The sequence below is a fragment of the Pleurodeles waltl genome, chromosome 1_1 (genome assembly GCF_031143425.1).
Source record: "Pleurodeles waltl isolate 20211129_DDA chromosome 1_1, aPleWal1.hap1.20221129, whole genome shotgun sequence".
NCBI lineage: Eukaryota > Metazoa > Chordata > Amphibia > Caudata > Salamandridae > Pleurodeles > Pleurodeles waltl.
The window spans coordinates 125,056,775-125,073,135 of NC_090436.1; positions in this window are offsets into that span (position 1 = coordinate 125,056,775).

A 16,361-nucleotide genomic window follows, 5' to 3' on the forward strand; every position below is an offset into this window, starting at 1 on the left:
TTATACTTTTTGGTGCAAAACTGCACTAAGGCAGTTTTGCCCCAAAAAGTTTTGCACCGGCTTGCACCATTTTTTAGCACCAGCTGGGCACCATATTTATGGAATGGTGCAAGCCGGTGCAAAGGGTAGGCTAGCTTAAAAAAAAAATTACGTTAGGCAGTTTTGAGTCAAAATAAATGATTCTGACCAGATTAGCATCATTTTTTGACGCTAAGGGGCGTATTTATACTCTGTTTGCAATGAATTAGCGTCATTTTTTTTTTACTCTAATTCAGTGCAAAACTAACTCCATATTTATACTTTGGTGCTAGACCCGTCTAGCACCAAATTTATGGAGTTAAAGTCATTTTTTGGAAGTGGAAACCTACCTTGCCTTAATGAGATGCAAGGTAGGCGTTCCCGTGCAAAAAAATGACTCTATGGCCTTAACACCATATTTATACTCCCATGTAAAAATGATGCAAAGGAGGGAGGAAGGGTCAAAAAATGGGGCAAAGCTTGCTTTGCCCCATTTTTTAAGACCTGGGTCAGGGCAGGTCTTAGGGGACCTGTGGCCCTATTTCCATGGTGGAACACCATGGAATAAGCCCAGAGGTGCCCTCCCTAGGCCCTAGGGGCACCCCCACCCACACTAGAGGGACTGCGAGGATGGGGGACCCCATCCCAGGTAAGTACAGGTAAGTGCATTTTATTTTTGAAAGTGCCATAGGGGGCCCTGAAATGGGCCCCCATATATGGCACCGGGTGCAATGGCCATGCCCAGGGGACCCCTGTCCTCTGTGCTGGCCACTGGGGTGGTGGGCATGACTCCTGCCTTTCCTAAGGCAGGAGTCATGTGGCATGGTAGGTTTAGCACCATAAAATGACGCTAATCTGGTTAGAGTCATTTATTTTTACTCTAACCTGCCTAAAGCCATTTTTTGGTGCTAAACCCTCTTCTTCTATACTGCCAGCCCCACCCGACTAAAGTCATTTTTTTAAACTCTAGCCTACCCTTTGCACCGGCTTGCACCATTCCATAAATATGGTGCCCGGCTGGTGCACAGAAATGGTGCAAGCCGGTGCTCAACTTTTTGGTGCAAAACTGAGTTAGTGCAGTTTTGCAGCAAAAAGTATAAATAAGGGCCAATATTTTGTAAGTTTGCGCCACTTTTGTGTCATAAAATGACGTTAATGCGGTGCAAAAAAAGTTTAAATCAGGGCCTTGGTGCTAGATGGGTCTAGCACCAAAGTATAAATATGGAGTTAGTTTTGCAGCGAATTAGAGTAAAAAAAAATGACACTAATTCGGTGCAAACAGAGTATAAATACGCCGCAGAGTATAAATATGCCCCTAAATATGGTGTTAAGGCCATAGAGTCATTTTTTGCACGGGAACGCCTACCTTGCATCTCATTAAGGCAAAGTAGGACTCCACTTTCAAAAAATGACTTTAACTCCATAAATTTGGTGCTAGAGGGGTCTAGCACCAAAGTATAAATATGGAGTTAGTTTTGCACCGAATTAGAGTAAAAAAAAATGACACTAATTTGGTGCAAACAGAGTATAAATATGCCCCTTAGAGTCAGGTTCTATAGGTTTTATTTCACAATGATTCAGATTTGTATTGAAACTATCAAAAACAAGTGCTTCTAGAGCAATGGACAGCCCAAGGGTATTGAAAATTTTAGAAACTGTAAGGCTAAGATAAGGTATTTTAATATAAATAATCATGAAGACATATAGAATAGCATTAGACGTAAAAGTCAACGCTACACAAATACGTCTTCTTGATGTTAAGCAGGATTTTGGCTCAGATTCTCTCTACATTAGATTACAAAGTATACCTGTATAACCAAAGTTAGGCCAGATAGTATTAATTTAGTATTTATTGTCTCAAACTCTTCAAATATATGTACGTTTCTGAGGTGATACCATGAAGAAAGAGAAGAGAATAATTCTATCTTCATCTCTATCTCTATCTCTATTTCTAACTCTATCTCTGTCTCTATCGCTGTCTCTATCTCTGTCTCTCTTTGGACAAAGCGAATTGTGTCAGTCAGTTTACTTAGTCTGTCGTGGCAATTGGCATGGTGATACAAAAAGCTCAATATGTTTAAGATTGTTCAACCAGAAAAAAATGAGATGCTGATCTATCTAAAAGACTCAGGCAGGTGTCTACATTTTAGCAACACAAACAGTGTCAAGACTGATTTGATTATGGCTGGGTCCAAACTGGGGTGGCGTGGAGGGCAAAAAAATGATGGATTAAACCCAGATCTTTGTAACTGGGGGTGACATTTGCATTGTTCAGCATTCTGTCCATCATTTGTTATTTTTGCTTTAGTTGCCCTAAGTGGGAAGGGTATGCCCAGACGTGGGTCCCGTGCTCACTGTATTACTGGGCTCAAGCTAGCCTAGCTGATGAAGGGTGATACCCTAAAACTGGTCCTAGGATGCTTGTTTGTGGTTCAGGAGGACCTGGCTTTTCAGTTCAGGCTGGACTGTTCCCATGGGTCACAGGGTCCAGACTGATTTTCGCATGGCTAGACCCAAACTGGGGTGCCATGGTGGGCCAGAAAACAATGGATTAAACCCAGATCTTTGGGACTGGAGGTGAACGTGTGCATTTTTCAGCATTCAGTCCATCATTAGTTCTTTTTGTTCACATTTTAGCTCCTGAGGTCCTTAATGAAGGAGGTGCTCTTGCTTTAGGTTCCCCCATTTAGATGAATTATGCAATTTGCTAAAGATGCATTAAAACTTTCAATGTACGTGAATTATGTCTTAGGATCACTGGTTGACACTTGACACTACTTACAGACACTTATGAAGGAGTTGAAAGATGTTGGCAGGGTTCAGGGTAAATGCCCCAACACTCATACATTTTAAATCTCATGGTCAAACTGGTGGAATTGCAATAACTGAAGACAACATATTTGTTTCACTAGGCTTAGAAATCACATTCATAGATGTTCAGATCATCCATTTGTTGTCTGAGGTGATAGAGGCAAAAGATGGGCCTCTTCTTTGGGATTTCAGAAATGTGGTAGAAGCATTGGGGCTACAGGGATTGTTGTGGCCTGGTAGAAAAGCCAAGGTAAAATGCCTTTGTGGGAAAAATACAGTGTCACTTTCAAGCTCTTCTAATACTCTGCAACAAAGAATGTGGTGGTGGAAAAAGTTATTGAATTAATCTCAGTTACTGGCAATCACTTGGGCTGCATTCCAGGCTACCGCTTTTCATACACTCTGACATTCTAGACAGAAAATCGCCATATACAAATCAGTCTTTTTAATGCATTTACACATTTTTTTCTGCTGCTGTGCCATAGGCATTTTTATCATTTTAACGGCTTTTGGGTGGCTTTGCATTCATGTAAAATGTAGGTTATCTTTTGTATGCATCTGCCTGTTGGTGGCTAGGGTCACAATGACTCATTGTGACCTTTTCTATTGTTTTCAGCTGCTTTCTTCCATAGGTGCTTGCCCACAATTTTTGAGAGCGTTTATCTGTGTGAGATTGTTGATTACTCTGTTTTTTTTTTTTTGCTGCAACATTTAAAAGTATTTTCGGTGAAATTGATGCTGCCTTGGACTCTTTATGGTTGAGGTATTGTTAAAGCTTAATTTCTTACCTGACATTGCTGATTTACTGGTGGCGAGTAAAGGCTCAAAGCAGTCTCATGGGCAGGCCCAGGCACATTGTGGGTATATACATTTGTCCAATCCTTTTCTTGCACTTCTACAATATTATTTTGGAGAGGAAGGTGCTCCATGCAGGATAGAGCAGCCATGTTATTTGTTCTCCAAGTCAACTTCTGTGCTGGCCAGGGGGGCAACCATCATTTCGTGTTGATATCATATTGTGTGAGTGTGCGTATCTGGGATAGGTGGCCATTTTGTCTATGTACTACAATCCATGCCGCTTTCTGTGTAGGTCCCGTGTGTGATGACCATTTTGTCCTAGTTCTCCTTACCTCATTCCTTGCTGGCCATGTAATGACAGCCATTTTGTCTTTGTTCTTTATGCCTCCTTCTTTGCTGGCCCATGCTGTATTGTGAGTGTGGTAGTTTGCCACTGTTTTTTTTCATTATTCAGTATTTACATTAAGAAGGCCATATTACTTTTTATGTTCATGTCTTGTTTTTTCCTAACGTATTTTTCATGGTATATTTGTTTGTGCTTGTGGCTGTTTGCAGTAGTCTGTAGTACCCTACTGTTGATTTTGAATATTTGTTTTGATTTTCTACTTCCCTTTTGTCTCTCACAGGGGTCCCATGGGCCCTGGCATGACAACAGGTATTATTTTATTATTTCCTCAGTTTTGCTTGCCTCCCATAGGGTTCCTAAGGGCCCTTGAGGAATGTCAACTTACTGTTTCCTGTGAATGTCTAGAACGTTTATGCAGGGATACACTAATGTTAATCATTTGTGATAATAATTATCTATATTACATTGACTAGATTGCACAAGTCTCACTGACTTCCTGCTTTATCTTTATTGCCTTGAGTTGCACCAAACCTCACACATGATGCTGAGACAAAGAGAAGTCTGCAAATTGGTTCCCAGTAACGCCAGAATCCCCTACTAAGTGCTTCTGCTGAGTGCTGACCCATAAACAAAGTAAAGAGGATAGCCCAAGAGAAAGAGATTTGTGCCAAGAAAGTGGTCAGTGACACGAATAATGCTGTTTTCAGTTCCAGCACTGGCATCAAGCCCTAAACATTTTTCTGAAAATGTGACATATGCATCTGAACAGGAAGAGACTGAGTGCAGGATCAGCCCTGGATCAACAATTCTATAATCAAAACCAAAGCCCATGTGTCTCAGTGCTGCAGTGATTGCGGTCATGGAGAGGAACTACAGTCTGCAACATCTTATTGTTGGGAGATAGGACCAGAGTAGGAAATTGAGCTTGCTGCAGAGAAGGATGTTACTGTGACTACTCTTCCATTGAACAAATCAACTTACCGAAGCAACCTCAAAATAATACAAGGGACAGAGGGATACAGGCACCCCAAAGTGCCAAAGAAGCCTACCTGCTCCCTGTAGGTCACTAGTGGAGGTGTCACACTGTAAACAGTCACAACAACCAACTATCAAGGCTATGTTCATCAGTGAGTTGCCATACCACCAAATCCATGATTAAATACATTTATGCAATGGGAAACTGTCCAAAATGTCAGAGCTTGTTTCTAGAATTTGTGGAAACCCTCTCTCCAAAATGGATGGTTTCCAGAGGGCCCTATTTTTTTACAATTATTTTGCCAGTACTGCACCATCAAGGGCTGCAATTGGGTGGGTAAGTGTTGAAGGAGGGCTCTGTTCTGTCCATCCACCTCATAACAGACATGTGTCAAGCAACAGATTACATATGTACCACTGCACACTGGATCTCCTTTAAGGGGATCAAACAAAGGCTAGCCGCTAGACTCACCACTAAGGCATTCAGTGGCATGCAACATTTGAGATTTTCATCATGGACCAATTCCATACACCTGTCAACATCTTGAATGATTTTAATACTAAAGTCTACAAATACCTTTAGTATTGGATTTGTTGCCTCTGACAATGGCAGTAATATTGTCAAAGTCATGACTGTGGGAGGTTATGTCAGAGTCCTGTTATTAGCACATGTGTAACTGTGCAGGACTTCACCAAAAATGTAGTAGAGAGCATACTGGTCACCTGCCATAGGATTTGAACACATTTTAGTCATTCATTCAAAGCCCAGAAGCAACGGATGATCATTTAGGTAGCTAATAGGGAAAATGTAAAAGCCATTGTTCAGGAGGTGCCAACACATTGGAACCCCCATCTACTACTTGTTGCAATGCAGGAATGTCACTTGAGATGGCATTAGTGATTTCATGAATAATATCATAGAACATGGCAAACTATCAAAAGCAGTGCAAGGCAGGGGCGCAAGTATAGTTAGGGCTGCTAACGATAACAGGTAAATTTCTGTGTTTTCTTTAGTTCAAACGATTAATGTTGACAATGACAAACCAAATTCACCTGACTATAATGTGACCTTAACCTTTGCTTTTTTCAGGGAATTTCTAGGGCTTTTTTAACGCAAATAAATAATTAATTATCATACGTAAATGCAGCCCCACCCCGACCTACACCCTCCCCTTACAGCTAACCCCCCACTTTGCACAGCTGAAGGTGGTTGGCCGTAGGGCCTTACCCCTGGGACCCCATCCCCCAGGGGTGTTTTGCTTTTAATTTAAATGGGCCTCCCTCCCCGAGTCAATCCCGTCCCCACTTGAGTCCTGTATGCTTGTTTGGGGAGGGGGGCATGAGGCCTACCTCCTGGGACCAGTTTTGGCCCTGACCTCCCCCCCCCCCCTCCAGTGCCCAGAGCAATTTTTGTGTAGAGGGGACATGTGGCTCTTTCCCTGGGATTATTTTGGCCTTCGAGACCCCATCCTTTGCTCCCAACAATTTTTTTTATGAAGAGGGGATCACATGTCCTGATTTCAGCCCCAAAACCCCCATTCTCTGGGGTCCAGTGATCTGAAGGGGAGGCAGGGATGTGGAGCCCCTCTTCAAGCTACGTTTGTCCTCTGGGACCCCATCCCCAGGATCTAGCAGAAGAGGAACAAGGGGACAAGGCCTCCCATCCCCAGGGCCCAGCTGCATTTTAAAGGAAGAAGGGCATGCAGCCCCCCTCCCTGGCCTAATTTTGGCCCTAGGGACCCCAATACTGGGGTCTAGATGCATTTTAAAGGGGAAGGGGACACACGGCCCTCCAAACTGGGCAGATTTCAGGTCCAGAGACGCCAACCCCTGGGGCCAACTTGCATTTTTTATAAGTGGGAGGGCATGCGACCCTCCTCCCTGGGCCGATTTTGGCCCCAGGGGCTCCAACCCCTGGTGCCACAGATCTAAAGTACACGCCCAGTGGGCAGGAGCATTTGTGAAGCTTCCACCAGCTGATATAAGGCTTGGTGTTTGATTCCGCTTTGCAAGAAATTTAAAAATCCTCCCACCACCCAGAGAGCATACACAAATTTCCCTTTTTTGAGCTGTTTGGGGCAGGGAAAATGCTATGTCCAAGGTGTGGGCACCCGAGAATGTAGTTGCTGAGCTGGCATTGAGAAGAGCCATTCAATGGAGACATGCTCACCCATTCCCTTAAAGAAATTCACTTAAAAAAGGTTGAAGAGACTTTATAATAAGGCTCACATTTTAAATGTACGAAACCATAGAAATTCACCAGCTGTAGATAGAGTTACCTCAAGTAACTAGAACTCGTGCCCTAAGGTAACTATAACACCGAGCACCCACCACACACAGTTTTTCCGTCAAAAATGTTACTGCTAATTTTATACTGATATTATAAATAATATTATTAAAGATGTCATAAGTGCCGTAATTTATGGGGTAATTAGCAGTGCACGGTGAGGAGGCGAGTTACAGTTACTTGAGGTAACTCTAAGTGGTGAATTTCTATTGTTTCATATGTTTAAATTGTGAGCCTAACTATAACATCCCTGTAACCTTTGTTTTTTTAAGTTAATGCCTATTTTTAAAAAAATAACTATTTCTTAACTATAACATCCCTGTAACATTTGTTTTTTTCACTGAATTTCTATGTTTTTTTTTAACGTCTAGTAATTTTCATTACAATACGTTAATCCAATCACAGCCGTGCTTGGCCTTTAGCTGTGTGCAGCAACCATTTGCCACAGGGCCGGGCCCATGTCTGGGCATACCCTGGCTACTTAGGGTGACTTCAGAAACTCAATTGCCCACTGTGCCACTGGATGGAATCTTGCCTGGCTGATGAGGGCTGAAACCGGTCCAGGGAAGGCCTACCCTGGCAGGTCGGGCTGGTATGTTCCCACGGGGAACAGGGCCAAGACTGATTTGCATATGGCTGGGTTCCAACATGTGGTGGCATGGTGAGCAAAAGAACGATGAATTAAACCCAGAACTGAGGTTGAGTGCGCTTTAGCACTCCGTCCATGATCCTTTTGTGCTACCAAATTCACCCTAAGTGGCCAGGGTATGTCCATACGTGTTAGGACTCACACTCACACTTCTTGCTGCACCCTCACAAAGTAAAACAGCATGTATAAAGAATGATGAAACATGTCATTAATGCGTTTACAGCACAACACTTCCATGTAACTAGTGAGGAAAACTACATTGCATGTTTGTTTATATTGATAAAAGCAAGTGTTGTCCCATTTATGAACTGTGTGCCAAGTGGTTTATGGAGACATCGAATTCCTTCATATAAATCCTCATAAGTGTTTGATGACTCATCACCAGCATGTGTCTAATGACTCAGCACCAGAATTCCTGCATATGAATCATCAGAAGTGATTGGTGACTCATCACCAGCATGTGTCTGATGACTCATCACCAGTCTATAAATAGATCTACCAAGGTGTTTCTCGTGCTTGGCTCTGAGTCTTCCTTCGCTTGCAGGTGGTCCTGGTTCAGATGGAGTTTCTGTGATTTTTTCTGGAGTCGTCATTTCAGTGCGAGGCTTCATTGGAGTTTTCCTCTCTGGAGTGGATTACGTTCACAGCGGCTGGAGAATTTACGAAATGTATTTCATCTCCCTCAAATAATCAAAAACATTCCAGGAAAAGTCGTTCGTGAGTAATCTCCCTCTCTTTCCCTGTTTTCAACCTTCTCAAGGTTAGTGATCTTTTGGTGCAATATGAAGAACATTCGTCGATGCTGAGAAACCCCTGATACAAGACTATTTTCCAAAGACATCTTGAGAGGGCAGCATAGGAGTTAAGTGTTGAACATCTGAAAGTATTGCTCGATATCTATGCAAAATTAGATGATTATTCTGATTATTTTTGGAGTGAGTCCATTGTGTGAAAACAAATAACAAAAGATCAATTCATATGTTTAATTTTATAACGATTTTGTTGAGAGTTACAAAAGCGTCTTTAATCGTTGAGCATTCAAGTGCTAGTAATTATTGTTCTTTTGCTGAAAGACTCTCTGATATTTGTAGTTCTTTTTTTTAAATTTGTTTTTGCCCTTAGAAATTCCTGCACCAAACCCTGAGGCAACTTTCTTAGAACAACAGTGACGCTCCTTTGTGAACTAGTGTTTTTATTTATTTTCCCTTCCCAAATCCCTGTACCCTATCCCTTTCCCCCAGAGACTATTCACTCATTCTCTGTTCAGTTCAGATACAAGAGAATAGAGTTTAGGGGTGGGGGTTTTATTCTCTTCGCTCCTGCGGAACCTGGAATTCAGATGAGTGGACATGGTCTTTTCAATACGTGGGTTCCTTGCTCACTGTGCAGCTGGATTCAAGCTAGTCTGGCTGATGAGGGATGAAACCCCGAAACTGGCCCCAGGATGCTTGCTTGCAGTCCAGGGAGGGCCTAACTTGGTAGTTCAGGCTGGACTGTTACCATGGGAAGAAAGGTCAAGACTGATTTGCAGATGGCTGGGTCCAAACTAGGGTGGCATGGTGAGAGAAAAAGTGATCGATTAAACCCAGATCTGTGATTGGGGGTGAGTGTTTGAAACATTTCAGCACTCCGTCCATCATCCTTTTGTGTGGGGAAGATATTTAAATCATAAATTATTTTGTATTTTAAAATATGTTCTTTATATTTCTTAAATATTTCACTGGTAAATTACATTATGTAAAATGGTTAAATGATTAATTATTTGAAACATATGTGTATTTTATGATTTTCAATGTATAATTTTAATTTTGTATATCCTAAATACTGATTTATAATTTAATCGTAGGTTTGAAGGGGAATACAAATGCACAGTCATTTAAATGATAAATTATTAATAGAATATGGAGTGTATATAGATGTTTATGTTAATTAAATATGTATTTTGAAAATAAATATGTACATTATTTACTTGATTATTTTTTATGTCAATTGTGTATGGTACTTTAATTAACTGTTAATTTATTGAAATGTGCATTTATTAATACAATGTTTAAAATTAATTCCACATTTACTATTTGTTTTATTCACTTACTAGTTTAATAATATTACAGCTGTACACATAGGCCCTCATTCTGACCTTGGCGGGCGGCGGAGGCCGCCCGCCAAAGTCCCGCCGTCAGGTTACCGTTCCGCGGTCGAAAGACCGCGGCGGTAATTCTGACTTTCCCGCTGGGCTGGCGGGCGGTCGCCTTCAGACCGCCAGCCAGCCCAGCGGGAAAGAGGCTTCCACGATGAAGCCGGCTCGGAATCGAGCCGGCGGAGTGGAAGCTGTGCGACGGGTGCAGTTGCACCCGTCGCGTATTTCACTGTCTGCGCAGCAGACAGTGAAATACATGTAGGGGCCCTCTTACGGAGGCCCCTGCAATGCCCATGCCAGTGGCATGGGCACTGCAGGGGCCCCCAGGGGCCCCGCGACCCCCCCCTACCGCCATCCGGATCTCGGCGGTCCGACCGCCGGGATCTGGATGGCGGTAGGGGGGGTCGGAATCCCCGCGGCGGTGCAGCAAGCTGCGCCGCCGCGGAGGATTCAATGGGGCCGCGGTACACTGGCGGGACCCCGCCAGTGGTGCCGGTCCGACCGCGGCTTTACCGCCGCGGTCGGAATCCCCATTGGAGCACCGCCGGCCTGTCGGCGGTGCTCCCGCGGTCCTCCGCCCTGGCGGTCAAAGACCGCCAGGGTCAGAATGACCACCATAATGTATTTTAAATTAGTTTTGGTAGGTTTGTTTGGGGGTAAGTGGGATGGAACTGTATTTATTTTGTTTTTTATTTGTTAGCTGATTTTTATATTTTTATATTCTTAAATTTTTTCAATTACATTTGATTGCATTTCTTTAAATGGATATATTTTTTATTTTGAATATGTTCTAATATTTCTATGTTGCTAGCTATTTTATTTTAAATGAGCAGGAATTGGAATAGTATATCTAACTCTTTCTTAATCCAACACATTCCCTACATTTGTTTTCTTAGACTGCAGAGAGTAAATATCTTCTGCCCAAAGTCCAATATTTTCCCTACTGTTTTTTCGATTGTAGTGAGAAAGGTAAATCTAACTCCTGCAAAGTTCAACACTTTACATGGGACTCACTATCCCATCATGAGTGTCATATTTAAAATGGTGATTACGGTGAATACCAAATAGTGCTTGAGTTACACATTGAAGAATACATAGGCCCTCATTCTGACCTTGGCGGGCGGCGGAGGCCGCCCGCCAAAGTCCCGCCGTCAGATTACCGTTCCGCGGTCGAAAGACCGCGGCGGTAATTCTGACTTTCCCGCTGGGCTGGCGGGCGGTCGCCTTCAGACCGCCCGCCAGCCCAGCGGGAAAGAGGCTTCCACGATGAAGCCGGCTCGGAATCGAGCCGGCGGAGTGGAAGCTGTGCGACGGGTGCAGTTGCACCCGTCGCGTATTTCACTGTCTGCGCAGCAGACAGTGAAATACATGTAGGGGCCCTCTTACGGGGGCCCCTGCAATGCCCATGCCAGTGGCATGGGCACTGCAGGGGCCCCCAGGGGCCCCGCAACCCCCCCTACCGCCATCCGGATCCCGGCGTCCGACCGCCGGGATCTGGATGGCGGTAGGGGGGGTCGGAATCCCCGCGGCGGTGCAGCAAGCTGTGCCGCCGCGGAGGATTCAATGGGGCGGCGGTACACTGGCGGGACCCCGCCAGTGGTGCCGGTCCGACCGCGGCTTTACCGCTGCGGTCGGAATCCCCATTGGAGCACCGCCGGCCTGTCGGCGGTGCTCCCGCGGTCCTCCGCCCTGGCGGTCAAAGACCGCCAGGGTCAGAATGACCACCATAATGTGTTATTCATATTTGCAATTTGTTTGTAATACACTCATCGCAGAAAGAAAACAAATATGAGGTACTGTATTGTGTTCACTTCTCAGTCCCCAATCAATAAGCCAAAATCATTGTCACCGGTCCTGTATCATATGAGAGGGGACATTTACACTAAAATCTCAACCTCTCCTCCTTACATAACAAGGGTTGTGCCTGTAGCATCATATGTTGAGTTATTATTCAGCATGCAGACTATCCTGAAACTCAAACTAAGGTCTGCATTTAGTGTTGCATGATGAGAGTGAACGAGATATTTTCTTCACTATCATCTCAGATTGCATGAAGAAGTGACCAGCAGAAATGTGGACCATCTGTGGTAAAGAGTTAATACATTCTAGATAGGGAAAGCTAAGATAGGGAAAGCTACATGTAACAGAATGCTAAAAAGTTCCTGAACAAATCAAAATTCAAAGATTTTCTCTCAATTGCATCACTTTCTACCAAAATGTCCTTCTATGAGTGACTTTTCTGGTATGCAGTCAAGGGTTTCTCACTAAAACTATCACTGAATATGTGGTCACATTTGAGCATTCCCCTTATTTTTGGACAGCATTGCTTATTTTGTTTGATCAGCTACTTGTTCCACTTCCACAGGATGGTCCTTGCCCTCCTCCTTCTTGTAATACACCTATTTTAATATCAACATCAACCACAGTATTTGCACAAAACCTAAAAAATTTTAAGTACAAGTTTCAGCCAAAATATCACTTTCTAAGGTTTGCTTGATTTTAAAAAAATCAAGTAGTTAACATTTCAACTCAATAAACAAATAATAATGGAGGAAATGGCTAAGGGGATGATCAGAAAATAATTATCAAAGAAAGGGAAGCAAATGAAAAGGAAATATTTAAATAAACTGGACAAGGGAAACTATTATACACAGTAGCATAAAGGGGGAAAGAAACCCACAGATAGAAGAAAGTCAACTACAGACCCAGAGGGAATATATACAAAATAAAAAAAAAACACAATAATGTATGTTGGGTTAATGGTTATCAAAGTAGAAAAGGAGAAATTGGAAAAAAAAAGAAAATACAGATGGCCATAATGAATACCAGGGGACAATTGATAAAAGTAAGAAATAATATTCATGGCTTATAAAACAAGTAGTAATGACTGGTGTAGATCCTGAGACCCACTTGCCATATCTTGAGGGACCTAGGTCATGGTGGTGGTGGATGGCATCTTGGCTCCCTGAGTTCTCTATGGTTCTCTTGAAGGTAGGAAATACAAAGAAGATATTGATCAGTACTACTCCATACAAAAGGGAATTATGAAAATAAACAAATGTACTGCCTGACTAACCAATCCTATTCGTCCTTTCAACCTCCACCTTCCAAATACTACAATGTCTAGCACATACTTTCCTATAAATGATATTGCTCTTCCACGCGCTTCATAAATTTTGCTACTTTGTCACTCTGAAATCTATGAACAAAGTCAGTATCCCTTGGTGTACGGCACCTCACTGAGATAGCGGCTTTACTTGCAATGAAAGAGCAATAGAGGAGTGCCAACTTCCTTGATAACAAATTATCCTCCTGCCATAACATACATCAGCCTGCTGCCTGCTGCCAGCATGAGCGGAAGGTGGCACTGTTCATAGAAAATCAGCTTCCCCAGCTCTGCATGACTAGAAATGTGGTGGGGTCTTAGCCCCTTGTGTCACCTTTGACTACAAAGGGTCCGCGAGGGCACAGTGGCACTGTCTGCCTTTGCATAGCTTGGTAAAAGAAAAAGGATAGATATAAATACCAAAAAACACTGAAAACACAAACAGGGGACAGAAAAGCCCTTGAGCAGACAAAATGTAATATCAAGTGAGCATAAAGTAGGAAGAAAGATGGAGGTGTGCAAGAATTGGGCAAATGGTTATACATGCTGCCACTACATATAAATAGTGTTCAGGAGCATGCAATTATTTTGTTGTAAAATTAATCATAACATAAACCTCTGTGTGTGACCGGTAATTCCAAAGGGACGGGGTAATAGCGGTATATTGCAACAATATCCCAACTGTCATCATTTGGAAAAAACAATTTCTTTCTTTCACACAATTCTATGAATCAATGCACTGCATATGTAAATCAATTACAAAGAGCATATGGCAGACATTAATCCTCAATCCCTTGGGTGCTCATGACGGAATGGTTCTGTCATGAGCACCTGTACATGGGGAAAGCATTGGCGCTTCCTCCATGGGCAGCCCACTTTCACCCCACAGGGGATGGCTGAGGAAGCACTTCTGTTGCCACCCCCATACGTCCCTTGCATCATCATTAAAAGGTGCCTGATGCGATGGAAGCTATTTGGCTTCCAGCGCGCATCAGAGAAGATAGGTTTTTCCTACTGTGGGGAGTTCACCGTGCACAGAGGCATCAAGGAAGATGAAAGAGTTTGTCCTCTCACCCCATGTCTCTCTGCAGAGCGTTCCTGCTGCACAATCACATATGGGGTCGTGATCATGCAATAGGAATGCCACCACTAGTGCCAGGGATTTTATTTTTGGTGATGGATGCTTTCAATTATTCAGGAAGAATTTTAGATATTTTTGGCCCTCTCCCTCGGGGGGGCAGATCAGCGGTATTTGGAGACAGAAAAGCCAATAGCACCAAGGATTTTTGTATATTATGTTTGGGGGCAGTCCCTTGGGCAAGTGTCACTACTGTGGGGTAAAATACTTTTTAAAATTACTTTTGGACGTTTTCCAGGCCCCTGGGGGCAGATCTGCCCTATTTGGAGGCCCATCCGCTGTTAGGGGCAGATCTGCCCTATTTGGAGGCCCATCTGCTGCCGGGGGGGGAAGCCATCAGCACCATGGACTTTTGTATACTATGTTTGCGGGTGGCCCCTTGGGCAAGGGTCATCCCTGTGGGGGCTAATAATTTTTTTAATTACATTTGGCTGTTTCCTACCCCCCGGGGGCACGGTGGCCCTATTTGGAGGCCCACCTGCCCTTGTGGAGCCCACTCACACCAGGGATATGAATATATTTATGTTTGGGGCAGCCCCTGTGGGTAATAGTTGCTCCAACTAGGGGCAGGTATGTGATTTTATTTACTTTTGACCATTTTTCTGTTTGCCTTGGTGGTAGATTGGCCATATGTTTAGACCCATCTGCCCCAAAGGGGGGCAGAATAACACTAGAGACCACAAAAGGTTTTTGAGTATATCTGGAGTTTGGTTGGCGTGTGTGTGGACTTGTGCTTAATTTGTAAATAAAAAGGTTCCGGTGCCCAAAGCCCTCCTCTTAAACATGCGGCTGCTGCAATTAAATGTGCGAACATGGATTACTGAGGCAGCGTAATCCGGAAGCCATCTTGGACCTCTTCAATCCATTTAAAGCCACTCCCTGCCCCTTCAGCTCATACCTGCAGCTTTCTGCTTTCACTCATTGTCACGCTTCTTCGTTTTTCTCTTCCTCCGTCTTTCCCAAACGTGTCTTTTGCTTGCAGCAAATGCAAAGAGGCAGAAGACTAAGTGCCGGCCCTCAAAAGTAAGAGCCGTGCTCGTCACCGGAACCAACAAGCACAAATTAAGCACTGGTGTGGACTAGCGCTTGGCTGGCGGTGTGTGCGGACTGGCATTTGGGTAGTGACGTAGGATTTTGTAATGTTAACTTTTATATTTCTTGTCATTTGTGATCATAATGCTTTATTTCTCCTTTTTATTCTAGTGCAAAGTTTTTGATTTCCTTTGCTGTGATTCCTGCTTGTGATTTTGTCACTGGTCAATATGCAGTTTTTGTAGTTGTATGTGTTTGGTAAGAAAATATTTTACTGTACTATTTACTCTAAATTAGTATCATTTCCCTGCATGAATGTGTTGTTTGTAGATGATGATGTATTATTAGCAGAATGTTTTGCTTCTTTTTTATTGTGTGTAAAATTCTCCTTAAATTTGTGCACGATGTGTATTGTGTTGTCTTGTGAGTAATTTTTTGTTGTTTTTCCTTTCTAGTGGGATATTGTTGGCGCTTGTTGTGTCTGTGCAGAGTGAGTACTGGTTAGTACAGCTGTCCCTGGCAAGTTAGTGGTAGCGTTTTCGAGTCTACAGGTCTCTGTGATAAAGTATTGTGGCTAGTTGCAAGATGACCGCTAAGCAGGTTGATGGTATACTTTTTGTGCCTTTCTCTGACCATGATTATGAGTCTGACTTATTCTGGCAGTGAATATTCTGTCTGAGAGGAATCATCTGATGATGAAGCCACTCTGAGTGTGGAGGAAGTGCCTCTTCTAGGGGAGGACAGTGATGTGTTGATCCAGAGGCATCTGGATTGCAGCCTGGAGCCCTCATTACAACATTGGTGGTATTGACCACCTACTGCCTACCGCCACGATGACGTCTGCCAACATACCGCCGCCGTGGCTACCAGCCAGCAATGCGTATTATGACCGCCGACAGTATTCCTCCTGAAATCAGGACGAACACCGACGACAGTCATGGCGGCGGATGGCGGTAAGGCGGCGCTGCTGACAGCAGCACCGCCACGCAAGCAAGACACAGCCGACCGCATCATGAGCAATGATGCGGCCTGGCGGTGTTTTGCTGGCAGGCGCTGCTGCTGTC